Source organism: Etheostoma cragini, chromosome 6 (genome assembly GCF_013103735.1).
Source record: "Etheostoma cragini isolate CJK2018 chromosome 6, CSU_Ecrag_1.0, whole genome shotgun sequence".
Classification (NCBI taxonomy): Eukaryota; Metazoa; Chordata; class Actinopteri; order Perciformes; family Percidae; genus Etheostoma; species Etheostoma cragini.
The window spans coordinates 9,358,446-9,376,318 of record NC_048412.1 but is presented as its reverse complement, the minus strand read 5'-3'; the positions used below and the strand labels follow the sequence as shown (position 1 = coordinate 9,376,318).

Sequence of the window (17,873 nt, the reverse complement as noted above, 5' to 3'; positions counted from 1 at the left end):
GATCTGACTACTGAAAGTTTTCTTTTAGCTTTAAAGAGATTTATTGCAAGACGAGGACTATGTAAAGTTATTTACTCAGACAATGCTAAGACGTTCAAGAGAGCGGAACAAGACCTGAAACAACTATGGGGGTCATTTAAGGAATCAGAGCTTACAGAGCATTTTACTGATAAAGGGATCACTTGGAAGTATATTGCCGAGCGAGCTGCTTGGTGGGGCGGCTTCTGGGAGAGGCTTGTAAGATCTGTAAAAACATGTCTAAAGAGGGTCTTGGGGAGGGCGTCACTAAACTTTGAGGAGTTGACAACCATGCTCGCAGAGGTGGAGGCTGTGCTGAATTCCAGGCCTCTTTCTTATGTGGACAGTGATGTATCAGAGCCCCAGCCACTCACACCTTCTCATTTTCTAGTTGGGAAAAGGCTGACTTCCTTACCACCAAAGACTATGCTTCCTCCATCTCAAGCAATCAATGTGAGTCGAGAAGACATGTGTAAGAGATGGAGATACCGACAGAGACTAATAACCAGCTTTTGGAACAGCTGGAGAAAGGACTACTTGCTGAACTTGAAATCAGCTCACAAGTGTGACATGCCCACACCCACTGTGCTAAAGGTGGGAGACGTCATATTGATTGGAGAGGATAACGTTCCCAGGCAGACCTGGAAAATGGGCAGGATAACAGAGCTATTTCCAGGAAGAGATGGACTTGTTCGTTCTTGCACTGTTCGTACTTCTACAGGAAGTTTGTTAAGGAGACCTGTTCAGTTGATTTACCCTTTAGAGATTAATTAGGTGATAGGCTGAATCGTAATGAACAACAGTTCATCGGGCGGGAGGATGTTGTGAAATGTTTAGTTTAAAACGGAAAAGGAAATGTTAAGTTATAGTTAATAGCTGATACTTGAAAAGGTACACAACTTTATTTGTTTAATACTGAAGACTGTCACCGGAAATGCTTTTATTTTGAAGTAACCTACACGGAAGTTGTGTGTATTCTTGCTAGTTTGTGTTTTACAGATGAACGTGAGAAGCTAGATGTATTCAGTGTCCGCCAGGCCTAAACTGTTCTTTTCTTTTGTAAACTGCAGCATAAAGAACAATAAATGTTCTTAGTAAAAGACAAGCGTTTTCGGTGGTCATTCGAAGCCATTCCACTACAGAGGTATTTGGTCAAGGTTATTTTATTTAAGGAGGTTGTAGGGACGGATTTTGGAGGAGAGAGAGTTGCCACAGTTATAAGGTCTGAAGAGGTTAGTTACAGTTATATAGAGAAGCCATTTTGGTTTGTGGCAAAACGTTTCATAGTGCTTATTTTTAGTGCTTTTGTTTATTAAAACAGTGTTGTGAACACAATCTTTTTTCTAGTCTCATGAGCAGAGTTTCTTGTCACACCCTCAAAGTTAAAACCGCGGGAACACACACACACACACACACACACAGTAGGAAATAGCCTACGCTTCTTTTTACAACACTGTCCATCTTAAAGTAGCAACAGTAATAAAATGGGGTATTTTAACAGTATTGTACATTTTTTTTAACTGTACTTTAATATTTGTGTAGGTGCAACACTACACGCATATACGTTGTGTAACATTGGCTCATTTAATGTGAAGGTAGTTCTACATTATCACGTAGCTTCTCTATCTTGCTTTTCTCAGTTTATGTGTAAGTTGTCGCATCTGTGTGTGTGTGTGTGTGTGTGTGTGTGTGTGTGTGTGTGTGTGTATGTAGCCTCTCAAACGGTTTCAACACATTTTCATTCAACCCGCAACACCTTTATTTCCTGCCAGTGACAGACTGCTTCAGGCTGGCAATATAAACGTCTAAACTCACTGTCTAAACAAAAAGGAGAAAAGAGAGCTCTGTCTTCAGTATCTGTCTTTGGAAGAAAATGGGAACCAGCACATACGGTTTACTGTAGTGCTGATTCAGGACTGTGAATAGCATGGGCCTCTTAAAGGAGAATTCTGGTAGATTTCCACTTATAGCTCTGTTTGTAAATGTGGCGCGCTGTCAGTAGAGAGAAAAACGAAAACAATCGGTGCTGCCTACACCGAGTTATCCTCCTGCTAGAGTTAGAGCCCAACAGGTTTAAACAGGGCAAGTTTTACAACGTGTTTTTAGCCTCTCAACATGTTCAAAATGTTATGCCTATGCAGTGATTCCCTTCAAGTGAACACAGTGAATCTAACTACTGTAGATGTGAAAGAAATACATGAAGGTTCCGCTAATTCAGTCTGTCGGCATGACAGACATTTGAGCCTCCACCATTAGCCACCAGCAGAGAAGACACTGTGCCTGAGCAACCAGCACAGGGAGAGTCTACCAACCTTCAGTTACTGGATGTTAAAGAACTCGCCATGATGTGATCTCAACCAATCGTCCTACGCCACTTCAACTTCTCAGTTCTGAGAGCATGATCAGTGGCTGCCCACGTGGGACTAGTGGGATTGTCCCGAGTAATGAAAATGCGATAGGGCGGCTGTCAATCAATTTCTTCCAGTGATGCGGGCTCCTGATTGGTCCAGGCCCGTAAGCAACTGCGTACCCTGTTTACCAATAATTGCGCGTCTCAATCACTCAATTCTAACTGGCTACAGTGTTACCCACCAATTGCAAAATTCACATGCATTTGGCGGGTGGTCGGGTGTTAATTTTAGGCCCTGTCCAGGAACATTAATAACATTTCAGAGTGAATATTTCTTCCAATAACACAGTTCTCTCCGTTTTAACCAAATGCCATAAACTTCCTATCATTACTGACACAGACACACACACTCTGATAAAGACAAACATATAACACATATTGCGAAGGTTACACACACTAAACACAGTTTTATGGCCCAGAGAGAAGTATTAGTAGTGATGAAAGCATCTATTAGAGAAAGCAGTTGAATGTAGACTCTCGTTATTTCCCCTGAGAAACTCATTCTTAAGATGCATCAATAACCCCTCACATTTCTGCACAACAGGCCTGAACTGAGATTGTTTATTTTAAATGAATATAGCTTCCAGCTATTTCATTAAATTCTCCAAAATATAACACATCTCTTGTTAAACTTTTTTCCCTGATTTTAATAAAACTACATAGAAAACTTCATTGGATTTAGCGGTTATTTAGAAAATGTAATCGCAAACTGCAGAAAGTCGGAGAGAGCAGCAAAGTTCAGTACCATTATTTCCTCTGAGAAAGGCGGGTTCAACGACCAATACAGCACAGCAGCACCTGAGGACATTAATTCAGTCTCTTTGTAGCATTAAAGTGGCAAATGTCATATGTGGCTTATGTATTTGCAGCTTCTACTTGACATTTACCTTCAGACTACAATGTCATTGTCCAGATACCTACTCTAACTTTTATAGCTTTCCACTGGAACACTGTTCCTTCGGGATACTGATGTGTCTCAGAGAAAGACCAAGTGGCTTCCTGTGACAAGTAGGGGGACGAACGCAATGATTTGGTTTAATTTAAAATGTCATATGTTAACACACCAACACAATGGTCTTTATATCAAACTAATTAATCATCTGCTCCGTTATTTTATTGACATTAGTGGAAGGTTTAAAGCATGGTAACATCCTTGCTCCAAACCAGAAATTAATTGGTGATGGTGCAGTGGATATGACACATGCCTTTGGGGTGGTAGATTTGGGTTTAATTCCTACTGCAATACATCAACCAATGTGTCCCTGAGTAAGACACTTAACCCCTAGTTGCTCCAGAGGCGTGCAACCTCTGATAAATAGCAATTGTAAGTTGCGTTGGATAAAAGCGTCCCCTAAACAACATGTAATGTTTAAATTCATTTACTAGCCTAACTCCTTGTGTGGTCCTTAATTTAACAACTAACAATTAGCTTCCAATTATAAATTAACCTGCTCATTATTTTTTTAAATTAATTAAACATTAAGTCTATGAAATGTCAGAAAACAGTTAATACCCATCACAATTACAGATGTGCAACAAAAAAAAAATACTCGCGATTTAAGCTCTACATTTTCAAAATCCCTTCACATTTTATTTTCATTTTTGTAATGCATATATACCATATGGAAAAGTGACTTAGAAGATTTACATACTCTTGTCTCCTCTTTCTTGCGAAAGCTTTAAACTTCATCTCTACTTTGGATGGGAGGCCGTAGTAAACTCGTTTTACTGAGTGTTCAACTGTGGACAGATGTTCTATTCATACGCCCAGCTAATTTGTCTGATGTGCCTTCACGCCGTTTTTCTTACGCCCTTTGGAATAAGAAAATCAGCTGGGTGAGCGTGACTTTTATTGCTGCATTGTCCAATTTGTTTGGCTATTTTGCTCGTTTGGTCTTGTCAATTAGACAGCTTGCCTAATTCACGCCTTCTTTTTGTTTGCATTTGAATCGGTTGGATAAGCATGGCATTTCTGTTTTATGTCAGTTTAACGGTTTTCTGGGTATATCATTGGTCATTATGTTGCCAGGCTGTTGAGGGGTGAATTGTTCGAGATCTATGTGGGAGCTAGTGCAGCCTGGAATGTTTGTTGTGAGACTAGTAAGGGTCCTTCTGGGTTTGCTGTTTGTAGCAATATATGGGGTGGGGTTAGGGTGGGATGGGTTGGGGTTTACTGGGTGATTAGATGGTGAGCCACCACCTGTTGTATTTCCATTTATTTTATGCCCCCACCCTCTTTGTGTCCCTTTCCTTTTCTCTTCTCTTTTTCTGCTACTCTGTGTGCCTTTCTTTCCCTCATTGGAGCAACTCTTGATTCTCACTGTTACGGAGTTAGATGAGGGGTAATCTGAATTTAATTAGTTGGAATGTCAAGGGGCTAAATCACCAAGTGAAAAGGGGTAAAGTCTTCTCCCACCTAAAGCGGCTCGGGGCTGGGATAGTTTTCCTTCGAGAAACCCACTTACTTAACTCTGACCAGTGGCGTTTAGGTAAAAGCTGGCAGGGACAAATTTTCCATTCCAATTTCAGGGGTAAGGCTAGGGGCACATCTTTATTGACAGTAATATTCCTTTTGAGTCCTCAAACATTATATTGGACAAAAACAAACGTTTTATTGTTGTTTCAGGCAAACTTTACAATAAGTCAGTCACCTTGGCCAACGTTTACGCGCCTAATGTTGATGATTTACAATTCTTTAAGAGATTTTTTCCTCAACTCCCTGATCTCAATTCTCACTCTTATTCTTGGTGGGGATTTAAATTGTTATTCAGATCCAGTTCTAGACCGCTCTTCCCCTAATCCTGCCACTCTTAGCAGATCTGCTGGTCAGATCAAGTTAATTCTCGCTGATTATAGCCTCTCTGATCCGTACAGGTTTTTATACCCCACAGGAGGAGAATATTCATTCTTTTCACATGTCCACCACACCTACACCCAAATAGATTATATTTTTGTTGATAATTCATTAATTTCAGACCTTAAGTGGTGCAGTGATGAAAGTATTGTGATCTTGGATCACGCGCTGCTGCTCCTTCAAATGGCTCTCTCTGGGGCTGAGCGTACAAGAAGGCAGTGGAGACTGGATCCTCTGTTGCTCTCCGATGAGTTTTCTTACACACATCTCCACACATATTAAAACTATGAGTATAAATAAAACATCAGATATGTCCAATGCAACACTTTGGGAAGCCCTGAAAGCCTACTTGAGGGGTGAAATATCATTTGCAACATACAAAAATAAGTGTTTGAAACAGAAACAAACTAAAATTGCGGATCAGATTCTGAACATAGACAGACAATATGCTAATTCGCCCTCATCTGATCTTTACATAGAACGTTTAAAATTCCAGACAGAATTCAGCCTTCTTTCCTCAAGTTGCCAACCAGTTGCTTAGGAGCAGAAGTAGTTTTTACGAGCATGGTTACAAGATCGGTAAACTCCTGGCCAATCAACTGCGCGGATTTCAAACACATTAACTTATCCCTGGAATATGGACAGACAGTGGTTGTACAACTTCAGATCAGAAACCGATAAGAGAAAAGGTCAAAATATTTTATGCAAATTTGTATAGTTTGGATTGTACAGCAGTTGTTACTGCCATGGAAACCTTTTTCAGTAACCTACGTATGCCTTCCCTTTCTCAAGACCTGAGGCATAGCCTTGAGGCCCCTATAACTCAGAATGAAATAATTGCACTAATAACATCGATGCAATCAGGTAATCTCTAGGCCCAGATGGACTCCCATCTGACTTTGAGAAATTCTCTGTGGAATTGTCACCTTTTTACAGTGCCTTGCGAAAGTATTTGGCCCCCTCGAACTTTGACCTTTTGCCACATTTCAGGCTTCAAGCATAAAGATATAAAACAATTTTTTTGTGAAGAATCAACAACAGGTGGGACACAATCATGAAGTGGAACAACATTTATTGGATATTTCCAACTAATAAAAAACTGAAAAATTGGGCATGTAAAATTATTCAGCCCCCTTAAGTTAATACTCTGTAGTAGGGCTGTAGTCAAGACCACCTTTGCCGAGTCCAAGACAAGTCCAAGACCAGGACTAGTCGAGTCCAAGTCAAGACCGAGTCAAAAGAGGTTCGAGTCTGAGTCAAGACAGAGTCCAGAGAGGTTACGTAGCGTTAGCTAGCTGTCTAAACTTGTAAAAAGCCGAACAATATCCCCCCTGAACTGTGTTTCACTTTCCTTCCAATATTATCATCAACATAATAAAGACAGCTGGACTTGGTCAAGACCAAAAGTCATAGTGGGCAAGACCAAAAGTCATAGTGGGCAAGACCAGTGGCTGAGTCCGAGACAAGTCCGAGTCCATGGCAAAACGGTCTTGAGTCCCGACTCGAGTCCAAGACCGGACTAGAGTACTACAGCCCTGTTTTGTAGCACCACCTTTTGCTGCAATTACAGCTGTAAGTCGCTTGGGGTATGTCTCTATTAGTTTCGCACATCGAGAGACTGAAATTTGTGCCCATTCCTCCTTGCAAAACAGCTCAAACTCAGTGAGGTTGGATGGAGAGCGTTTGTGAACAGCAGTTTTCAGTTCTTTTCACAGATTCTCGATTGGATTCAGGTCTGGACTTTGACTTGGACATTCTAACAACTGGATACGTTTTATTTTTGAACCATTCCATTGTAGATTTTGCTTTATGTTTTGGATCATTGTCTTGTAGGAAGACAAATCTCTGTCCCAGTCTCAGGTCTTCTGCAGACTCCATCAGGTTTTCTTCCAGAATGGTCCAGTATTTGGCTCCATCCATCTTCCCATCAATTTTAATCATCTTCCCTGTCCCTGCTGAAGAAAAGCAGGCCCAAAGCATGATGCTGCCACCACCACCATGTTTAACAGTGGGGATGGTGTGTTCAGGGTGATGAGCTGTGTTGCTTTTACGCCAAACATAATGTTGCCAAGTTCGATTTTGGTTTCATCTGACCAGAGCACCTTGTTCCACATGTTTGGTGTGTCTCCCAGGTGGCTTTTGGCAAACTCTAAACAATACTTTTTATGGATATCTTTGAGAAATAGCTTTCTTCTTGCCACTCTTCCATAAAGGCCAGATTTATGCAGTATACGATTGATTGTTGTCCTATGGACAGAGTCTCCCACCTCAGATGTAGAGCTCTGCAGTTCATCCAGAGTGATGGGCCTCTTCGCTGCATCTCTGATCAGTCTTCTCCTTTTAATGAGCTGAAAGTTCTTCGTAGATTTGCAGTGGTCGGATACTCCTTCCATTTCAATATTATTGCTTGCACAGTGCTCTTTGGGATGTTTAAAGCTTGAGAAAACTTTCTGTATCCAAATCCGGCTTTAAACTTCTCCATAACAGTATCTGGGACCTGCCTTGTTATTCATGATGCTCTCTGCGCTTTCAACGGACCTCTGAGACTATCACAGAGCAGGTGCATTTATGGTGGATTCTATTTATCATCATTGGTCATTTATGTCAATATTGGATCATTCAGAGATCCTCACTCAACTTCTGGAGAGAGTTTGCTGCACTGCAAGTAAGGGGGCTGAATCATTTTTCACACCCAATTTTTCAGTTTTTTATTTGTTAAAAAAGTGTGAAATATAAAATATATTTTGTTCCACTTCATGATTGTGTCCCACTTGTTGATGATTCTTCACAAAAAAGTTACAGTTTTATATCTTTGTTTGAAGCCTGAAATGTGGCAAAAGGTTAAAAAGTTCAAGGGGGCCGAATACTTTGACAAGGCACTGTATGTTCAGTATTTGCAGACTTGTTTGACTCTGGTAAACTCCCGCCTTTGTTTTATCAGGCCTGTATCTCCCAGTTGTTAATGGAACCATTTGTTTTACGCCCCTGACTATTTTGGTTTGGGTCCTGTTTTCACTTCTTGGGTTAAACTGTTTAACCCAAGTACTAACAAACAGTGGTTACTCAAGTAGCTTTGATTTGCATTGTGGGACCCGGCAGGGTTGTCCTTTGAGCCAACTTCTTTTTGGTATTGCAATCACCATACGCAGTAACGAGAGGATACAGGGGATTTGAAAAGGAGGAATCGAGCATAAGGTATTATTATACGCTGATGACTTACTTCTGTTTGTCTCAAAGCCAGCCACCTCCCTACTGGAGGCCCTTTCTGTGTTGGAAGTCTTTAGTCAGACTACAAAGGGAACTTGAGTAAGAGCAAACTCTTTCTGATTAATACAGGAGCACTAAAACTTAAGTAAACTACTTCTCCCCTCAAGGTGGTGACAGATGATCTTATCTTGGAGTTTGTTTTACTAGAAATTTTAAAACCCTATTTAAAAATAAACTTCCTCAAATTATTGGACCAGGCAAAGCAAATATTTTCAAAGTGGTCCCCTCTGTCTTTTTGCAGACAGCTCTAGTACTTTTTTCCTCACCACTTCATCCCATTTTGTTGCTAACACATCACGATAAAACAAGCCCATAGGCCTACCCGAGGACCACCAGGGGCGGCTGTGGTTCAGTGGTAGAGCGGTTGCCCCCAATGCTGTGCATTGGAGTGTGAATGTGGGTGAGTGTTTATCTGATGAGCAGGCGGCACCTTGTACGGCAGCCTCGGCCACAGTGTATGGGAATGTGTGTGAATGGTGAATGTTTCCTGTATGATGTAACGGCGCTTTGAGTAGTCGTTAAGACTAGAAAAGCGCTATATAAATACAGCACATTTACATTTACAAATGCAGATCTCATTGAACAATAAAAACCTTTTTTCTCTTCAAAAACAAAATACATTAAGTACAAAACGGGACCACTGTTCATCACAGAAAAGTATTGTCCTTTAACACAGGAAGGTAAGGGAAACAGTAAAAAGTCAAAACAAAAAAAACTAAATTCGTTAAATTCGTAATCCCAAGACTAGAGCTGCAAGATGGGTAGAATAAATTCAATCAAAATGACACTTCTCCCCAAATTCCTTTATCTTATCCAATGTCTCCCGATTTTTCTCCTCAAATCCTCAGTCCTGGATTGGGTACACGCTACCTCCATGAGCGCCCGACATGTTCTTGTTCAGTTTGAAGTAGTACACCATATCCACATATCTAAAACCAAACTAGCTCGTATTTTCCCTGATGGGGACCCGAACTGCAATAGCTGTGGGAACGCACCTGCGTCACTCTTTTCCATGTACTGGATGTGTCCCATCTTGACTGTGTTCTGGACATCAGTCTTTCATACGATTTCTGAAGTACTTCACCATCAAATTAAGCCAAACCCTTTTACAGGCATTTTTGGCATTGCTCCAAATTCAGGCTTGCCTAAAGTGAAGCTGAAGGTATTGGCCTCTACCTCCTTACTGGCTCGTAGGGCTATCTTACACAAGTGGAAAGATCCTGCTCCTCCTTCCCAGTCACATTGGATTAGGGACATTGTGTCTTGTATGAACTTAGAGAAAAATCGATACACTACCCAGGAATCTGAGGAAAGATTTTACAAAATATGGCGCCCCTTCTTAACATTTTTTGAGAATCCAACTACAACAATATCAGAGAAGCTACCCCCTTCTCTCTTTTATCTTATTTATTTGTTTTGTCTCGCTATTGATTTTTTTCCATTTAATTTTTTTAAAAGGTATGTACTTCGTTTCTGCTATTTTTAACCTTTATGTATCATAATTTCAACTGTGATCTCTTGTAGGAATTTCTTGTAGTAGGTCTGTTTGTAACTGGGTGGTAGGGTGGGATCTGGTTAACAAAAAATATGTTCCATCGTACAATAATTGTTTTTTGCAAAGTTGTCATTCAATAAAAAAGAAGAAAACTGTGGAAGAAACTGTAAGAATGTAAAACAAATAGCGGGCTTTTGTTTAAATCTTATTGTATGAAACTAGACACAAGAATGTGGGAAGGGTGGTGAAGAATATTTGGAGTTAAATGTCCTCAATTAGTGCAAAGGATTGTCAAATCATTAAAGAACTTAAATAAATGACACTGTCTTTCTTCATTATAGGCTTGGACCTCGTCTTGGATGTACCTTTTTATTTTATTTATTTTTCCTGTGAGGCTAAGCCAGAGAACAGGTCTGCCAAGAGGCTTTTGTCCATTTAATGTTCCGATTCTCATCAAGCTGTAAGACCTTAGAGGTTATAGCTGCAATCAAAACCATCCAGATGATGTAAGACAATTAGAAAATCCTGATAATCAGTAATATCAAATTCTAAGTTAAATAAATTCTTGATGTGTCTCATGTTCAAAGTGAATCTTATTTTCAGACTATAGTCACCAGATTTCAATTTATCTTCTATAATTCAAAATCCTAAATCTTTTCATTAATTCCAAGGGTTTTCTCTTGAACATTTTTCTATCCACTGGCCTCAGACAGACAATCTGCTGCAGAATATGTTTTGCTCTAAAGTATTTGGAAACGGTTTTCAATTGTAATAGCCTACACATTTTTTACAGAGGATTTGATTAATGTTTCCATCATTTCTGTACATGCCCACTTTCTTTCCCCTCTATCCTCATCTCTGCCCCCCCCCCCCCCGTCTTCCCTTCATGTCCTTACTTTAAAATACATTTTATATAATGCCAGTTTACATTCATTCAGTACTATTTGCACATTATCTGCTGTTTGCCTGTGTGTGTGTTGATTTTCTTTTTACTGTGGAAATACTGCTTTCCCCATTGTGGGATGAATAAAGTATTATCTAATCTAATCCAGAACGAGCCAGTTGATAAGAGAAGAAAAGAGGGTCAAAGAGGGTCTATCAACTGAAGAGGTTTCTGTCCCAAACAACACAACGCTGCAATTTACTCAAGTGCCATGAGTCACTACTGGAAGGGAGAGACAGGGAGAATACAAACGAACACATTCCTTTCAAAAAACTGTGTGCATGCATACAATTTCTTTGATGACAACAGTGATGTCAATATGAGCCATAGACCTGTGTGTAATGTCTAGTTTGGATATTTTCAGAGCTCATTCCAGCAGACGGTTAACCTTATGGTGTAAGCCCATTTCAACAAAAGTGCTACTTAGCCAGCTTGGCATAAAGAGATATTTTCAAATAAAAAATTGCAAAATGCATTTGGGTTATTATGAAGGTATTGTCTTGTTACCTGGACCAATGCTTGAAAAATTAAAAACCTTCTCTTTATGTTGAAACTTCTTGACCTGTGAAAGATGCATTACTCCTTACTATTTTAGTCAACCAATATGCTGAATGGATTATTACAGTATGCAAATGTAGCATATCATATGCAGCATTTGCATACTGAACGCCCTAGGCACAATTTGAGTATCCGCAATTTGACTCTGACCTCGTAATTCTCCACAACCAAACGCACATTATTCACTGTACAGAGCCTAACTCCGGAGCCTAACTGGGCCGAGCACCCCCAGACTACGAGAGGAACATACTATTCAAATAAGATGCATGAAGAACATAGCATTTAACCTGACATGCAGCACGCAAAGATATGAGAGGTAACATTATGCAGCTGAATCACTTAAACATTAAAATCAAAAATTCATAGAATCTTTGTCTTAAGACTGTTATCAAATGATAAACAGATAGCTATTACAAGGATTTAAGCATAGACTTGTGGCAATTAATGCAGCTGAATGTAACAGTAAAATTAAGTTAATTTGTTAACTTAGGTTTGGGAGCAGGGCCAGCCAGCCAGCCAGCCTTTTTTCCATCTTCCCCCTCATCTCCTTCTTTCCCAGTGCATACCTCTCATGTCTCATCAAGGTACCGTCTGGTGGGTCTGCAAAAAACTGCTTCCGAGACGGAACCCCCACTCTGAGTCTTCTCCACCCCGGTCATCATACATCCGCCGAGACCAGCCATCAGACGACCTCAACATCTATTCATTTATCTGCACATTCATAATGTTCATTAAAATCCTTAACTAACTAATTGTTGGGCTGTGGTCCTTGCTGGTGAACTAAGCATCAACATTCTCTAATTACCGGGATGGCATTGGTACTGTGAATGAACACAGCGCTGAGGAGATACGGTGCTGCTCATGATTATAGAACCCCGGCTTAAGCTGACTTAAAAAAAAAAAATGCTTCAATAAAAAAATTGAGGAAAAACCCAACCTTTAAGCACACAAAATATCTTTGTGGATGACTAATGTATTGTAAATAAATAAATGTTCTTACATAAAATACAGGGGGCATGCGTAAAGACACCCCTATGTTAAATTCCAATAGAAGAGGGCAGATTTATATTTTTAAGGCTTATTATTTCATGGATCCAGGATACTATGCATCCTGATAAAGTTCCCTTGGCCTTTGGAATTCAAAAATCCCCACATCATCACATACCCTTCAACATACATAGAGACTGGCATGGGGAACTTTCCATAAGATCATCTATCAATGCAAATCAAACCAGCTATTAGGCTAACTAAAATAAAACAATGCCAATTGTTTGGGATCGATGCTGCATAGTATTGTTATTTTCAATAGCAGTACTGCATCGATACACGGACACCGAGTATTAATCTTTTACTGTATAAATTGCACATTAGAATTTAAGGTTTTGGTACTATATTAATAAGATCAATTGCTTTTTCAGTCCCATTAAGCTTTTGCTACAAAAATATAAGTGACATGAACAAACCAGAGACTTTTTTTTTTAGACAAGTTGGACAAAAAGAAAGAATTGCAATATTTTTAAAATCACAATAGTATCGTATCGTCACATGAGATACATCATATCGTAGGGCCTCTGGGGATTCCCACCCCTTAAATAAACGGTGCAAGGTAAACGTCATGTTTACGTCACTTAAGCTTTACCAAAAGACGACAACAACAACGTCTGAGAAAACCATTTTAACTCATGAATAGAAATATTCAGCCTACTCAGAGCACTGACACTCCACTGTTGTTACATTCCACCATGTAGGCTACACCCAGAACAACAACTAAAGGAAAAGGAAAGTGAACCTATGGGCCTACACTACAAGAACATCAATCGTATCTCATGCCAACTGTCTCATTAACTGCAGTCGTTAGCAGCTCAACGAAAGCTAGCTAGCGGTTAGCAAATGCATGAACATGACAACATGAGCCAAAACATTAACAGACGACAACACGCATTTTAATAAAGAAAGAAAATAAAAAAGCAACAAAGACTTACTTTGTTGGAGTACAGAAGTGCTCCTCCTCGGCCTCACAGTGGAGAGTAAATCCTTCACAGTTGGTCCAACTCGGACATTTAAACTCCGACGTGCTAACCTCTTACCCTCGAGGTGCGTTTGATGCCTGACACAGACTATGCATTTAGTCAAAACACTGATTCAATTATATATTTAATAAAACTACATTTGAGATGGTCAGTGAAATTTATTACATTTTTTAAAGGGCTTGCCAAGCAGCAGCTGCAAACTCGACTAGTTCCTCCACCAAGACATCCTGCAAAAACACGAACCAACTGGTGAATTTACTGCTCACTCTTAAATCCAGGTGCTGCAAACAGAACTCCAATACCTTAAATAGACCGCCCAATTTCAAAGGGTGCGTTTGTTTTTTTCACCAGATGAGTACAGTATGCCATGTGTGAGGGAAGAGGCGCTCACAGGCTTTAAGCAGCTATTCTATAAAAGGTAGGAAAAATTGCTGCAGGTACAGTCTAGATGTGACTCAAATGTTTGAAAGAAATTAAGAATTGGAGGAAAGTGTTTACCAACATATATCAGTCCTTTATTCACAGCAGACATTTAGAGTCGTAGCAAAGTTGCAAATACAAAGCTGAGGTGTTACCAACATCAGATGGCTCTGTTCTGTTCAAGTGTTTCCGTTAGCCATGACAGTGGGATATAATATATTATTATAATTATATGTATTACAACTGTGCTTTTCTTTTTTATTTGTAAAGGATGTAAAGGATGCAGGCTCACTTGGAGTGGGTTGTGTTAATTTCAATAATAACAGTTTTATGGGGAAATATTAAAAATTATTTATTGTGTTTATATCATGTTTGATCATGTTTGATCATGATAGCAAGATGCTAGCTTTGTGTCAAATGTAGCTCAGTTCGGTAAGGTGGGTCCTTCTGACTTGCTTCAGGTCTGTAGCTTCACCTGTCCAGACAGTGTACAGACACTGCACCCCAATTTCCTTGGAACGCATAATTAGCTATGGAGAGAAGCCACTGCCAATTGAATGTAATGGAACTGGATGTAAATATCCACTCAATGTATGTACTGTAAATTATTATGTTGACTGCATGTGAAGGTTGGAGAGAGACAGAGAGGACACTATAGTATTTGGCCCTGTAGTGCCAGTTAATAGAAACGTGTGACACAGATTAAAGTATGTAGAAAGGAGGATGTACTGTAGCTTCATCACTTTGTTTCACACCAACAGCAAACTGAAGCTGTCTGATGAGGCTTACAGCTGTACTTCTGTAATGAAGCCCTGTGGGAGGTAACTTTCATTTCTTCAGTTGTCTGTTTGCCCAAAAGCACATTCAATGTCTTAGACACTTGTGATTAGATTTTGAAACATGGTGCAGCAGGCAAACAGGAGCTGTGTAGTGGAGTGATGAACAGGAAGTGTGTCACTTCATCCTCTCCATTGTGCGCAGCAGGGAGGAGCAGCTTCATTATTTATAAGTTAAATGTTGTTGTGCAACCCAATGGTCAATCCGGAAGTTAGAACATGGTTCAAAAATACCGTTCTGTGTATGTACTCGAATGTTGAGTCTGTTAGACGTTCTAGCTAGATGGCTGCCGCTGACAGAACAGCCAGGGTGTGTGGGTCTTTGCCCTATCAAAAGTCACACACCTGCTAATGACAGTGTTAGAAAATAAGTGTAAGCTCCATTAACATGGAGTAGAGCTAAAAACACACCAGGGCAGACCCAGATTGTCCACTGATACACCCAGTCAAAATCACCCAGTCACCCAGTTTAAAATAATAGTAAAATATTAATTAATGGTTCCCAATGTGTTGAGCAGATCAAGGACCCCCTACATGGTTCACAGTTAACATGCAGACTGCCACATTTGATGCTGCACAACAGCTCCCCCTTGGAACTTAGTGCAAGAACAAAACATCGAGATTTTTCATTTCAGAAGAAACATAAAGGAAATGCACGGTGAAATTTCTTTCTTGGGTCACTCAGTGGAATTTTATAGTAAAGGCACTGTAGAGGTAATGCTACATGGTGTGGATAATGAAGTCCATCACTGACTATTTAATGCTTTAGCTTGAAAAGAGAGTCTCATACAATTTATGAATGAATGCCATTCAGCTTTTTCATCAGGCCTAAATTAGGCATGAACGTTTTTGATGTTTGATATTCAGAACAAATACAACCACAACATCATGATGTCATACTGACGCAGATAAAAAATCTTCGGACAGATCTTTCAGGCTGAAACGCGAGAACACTTCCTCACAAAGCTCCATCAGAAAACTTTTTTTTCTGACATGGCAAGCGTCAGACACAACAAAGGTACACAAAAAGTCTCAGAATTACATTCTGACCCGTGTGTGTATGGGTTTGGGCATTTGCAGTATGTGTGCACATTTGTGTCCTCAAGTGCGTCAGCGGCGTCAGGTTCTGCGCCAGCAACAGGCTCCTCCCATGTGCCCAGGCCCCTCCCCCTTCCTGTGAGTCAGTATAAAACCCTGGTCCCCTCTCTGCTCACTCACTCAGCCCGAACACTGGAGGAGCAAAACATCAGCGTTCTCAGTCAGCATCTCCCCACTCAGCATCCTCTAGTGCAGGTAAGAATACAAAATGGATTTGGAAATTTGTGTTGTTAGTCGTTTCCAGTTTTTCTATTGCAAGACGACATGTTGTGTTACTGTAGGTTCTTTTCAAAGAGTTATTGTTTCATTTTTTTTTAATCACTTGCCTTTTTTTGTCTTTTATGTTTCACGACACACAAACAGAAATTGTAAATTTAATCTGAAAAGTTGAGAGAAATATGTCATTTTTGAAATTTTACATTTAATTCATTTACTTACTTTACTTTGAATTGTTTCAGTATTATATATATTTTTACCTTTCACAATGTTTTATCCCCCAGTTTATGGCATACACTGAGCTTAAACATCAAACATTTACTCTAGAACATGTAACCTCCAGATATGTGATACAACCCTGACAAGTGTTGATGTACGTCAAGGACAGTACAATTTCAAATATGTAATAATGAATGAGTGAATAATGAAAGATGGCTGATTTCAAACAGTTGGGATTATTTAACTGTTTAAGGGGAAGGTATAGACATCTGATTAGGACAGTGGAATTTTGTTTCTTCACTTAAGTTTCACCTGAAAACAAAATGTATATATGACATATTTGTGTGTACATATAATATTAGTATACATCATATTTACTGTGAATGTTAGGTAGTTGTTGTTGTAGTATCATAGGAAGAATTCTGCTGATTAATAACTAATTATTCCTCTTTTGATGGTGTCTTAAATTTAAAAAGGGAGAAATTCTCCTTTCATTTCAACATCTTCATTTTCATTTTTTGTGAGGAGAGGGCTTTCACACACATTACAGTACCACATCATTACCAGCCCACTGAATAATGAATTAGTGACAATGACCAGCTGCTAACAGGAATTATATTAGCATCAAGAGAATGGCTGTTTATACCACCACTGTGTCAGTTTAAACACAGTTATTTAAATGGACATTTTGGATTGAGTTACACTGATAGAATTACACAGATATCATTTTTTAGATATCACTGAGAGTGGGGGAGGGGGGGGCAGCTGAGTAAAGACAGAGGTCCACGGAGAGCTCTGTGCTGTAACAGGAACATCGAGCCATTCAGAGAGAGTGGGTTTGGAATATTGAAGATTGAAAGCCTCCGAGCGCCCGCTGTTGTTGGTTTCATCTAATCTGAGGATTTGCTCTGGAAGAATGTCCTGGCATAAAGCATCATTCATCATTATTATATGCTGGTGGCCAGGCTCTAAGATAAATACGGTGTTGGAAAATTAGCAAATCAGTCTGACAAAGGTAACACAGCCATTTGTGTCGTTTTTTTTCACTAAACTGCTCTAAAAAAAACATGCTGTCATGTTAACATTGACTCTCATGTGAACTTTGTTAAAAAAAGTAATAGTTGTATTTCCTTTGGTATTCTGCCGTTGCTGACAGTGTGTATTCATCACAATTACACAACACACCAACTCTGCTGTGTGTGTGTGTGTGTGTGTGTGTGTGTTTGTCAAATACTTTATGGTTCTGCCACTCTATGACAGAGTGAGGGAGTTTATTACAAGAAAGACCAAATTATGTTTGCCATAGATTTCCAGCAGAACCATCAGAGGTTATCCCCCCCCACTTTAACGATTTATTGCTGCTTTCTGTAAATCCCACATTGCCTGTGATTAACCCCTAAACGAGCTGGAGGGAGACAATAAAAAAGAGCAGCGGGTAATGGAGAGAACAGCGAGTTGCCTATTTGGAGAATTTTCACATTAGTTTTGGGGATATCTTTTAACTTTGTT

General features: G+C 39.7%; 1 protein-coding gene and 1 long non-coding RNA gene across 2 annotated transcripts in view; one reads left to right on the top strand and one right to left on the bottom strand.

Moving 5' to 3' along the window:
• The window catches only part of LOC117945976, a 51,361-nt gene extending 37,713 nt beyond the window's left edge, over nucleotides 1-13,648 (bottom strand). Inside the window, exon 1 of the long non-coding RNA XR_004656938.1 lies at nucleotides 13,528-13,648. This is a non-coding gene — a long non-coding RNA (uncharacterized LOC117945976). The remainder of the gene's footprint in view (nucleotides 1-13,527) is intronic.
• A 2,395-nt stretch (nucleotides 13,649-16,043) lies between these two features.
• The window catches only part of LOC117946786 (cholecystokinin-like), a 3,713-nt gene continuing 1,883 nt past the window's right edge, over nucleotides 16,044-17,873 (top strand). The window contains exon 1 of the mRNA XM_034875159.1: nucleotides 16,044-16,124. The gene's annotated coding sequence lies outside the window, so the exon portion shown is untranslated. The remainder of the gene's footprint in view (nucleotides 16,125-17,873) is intronic.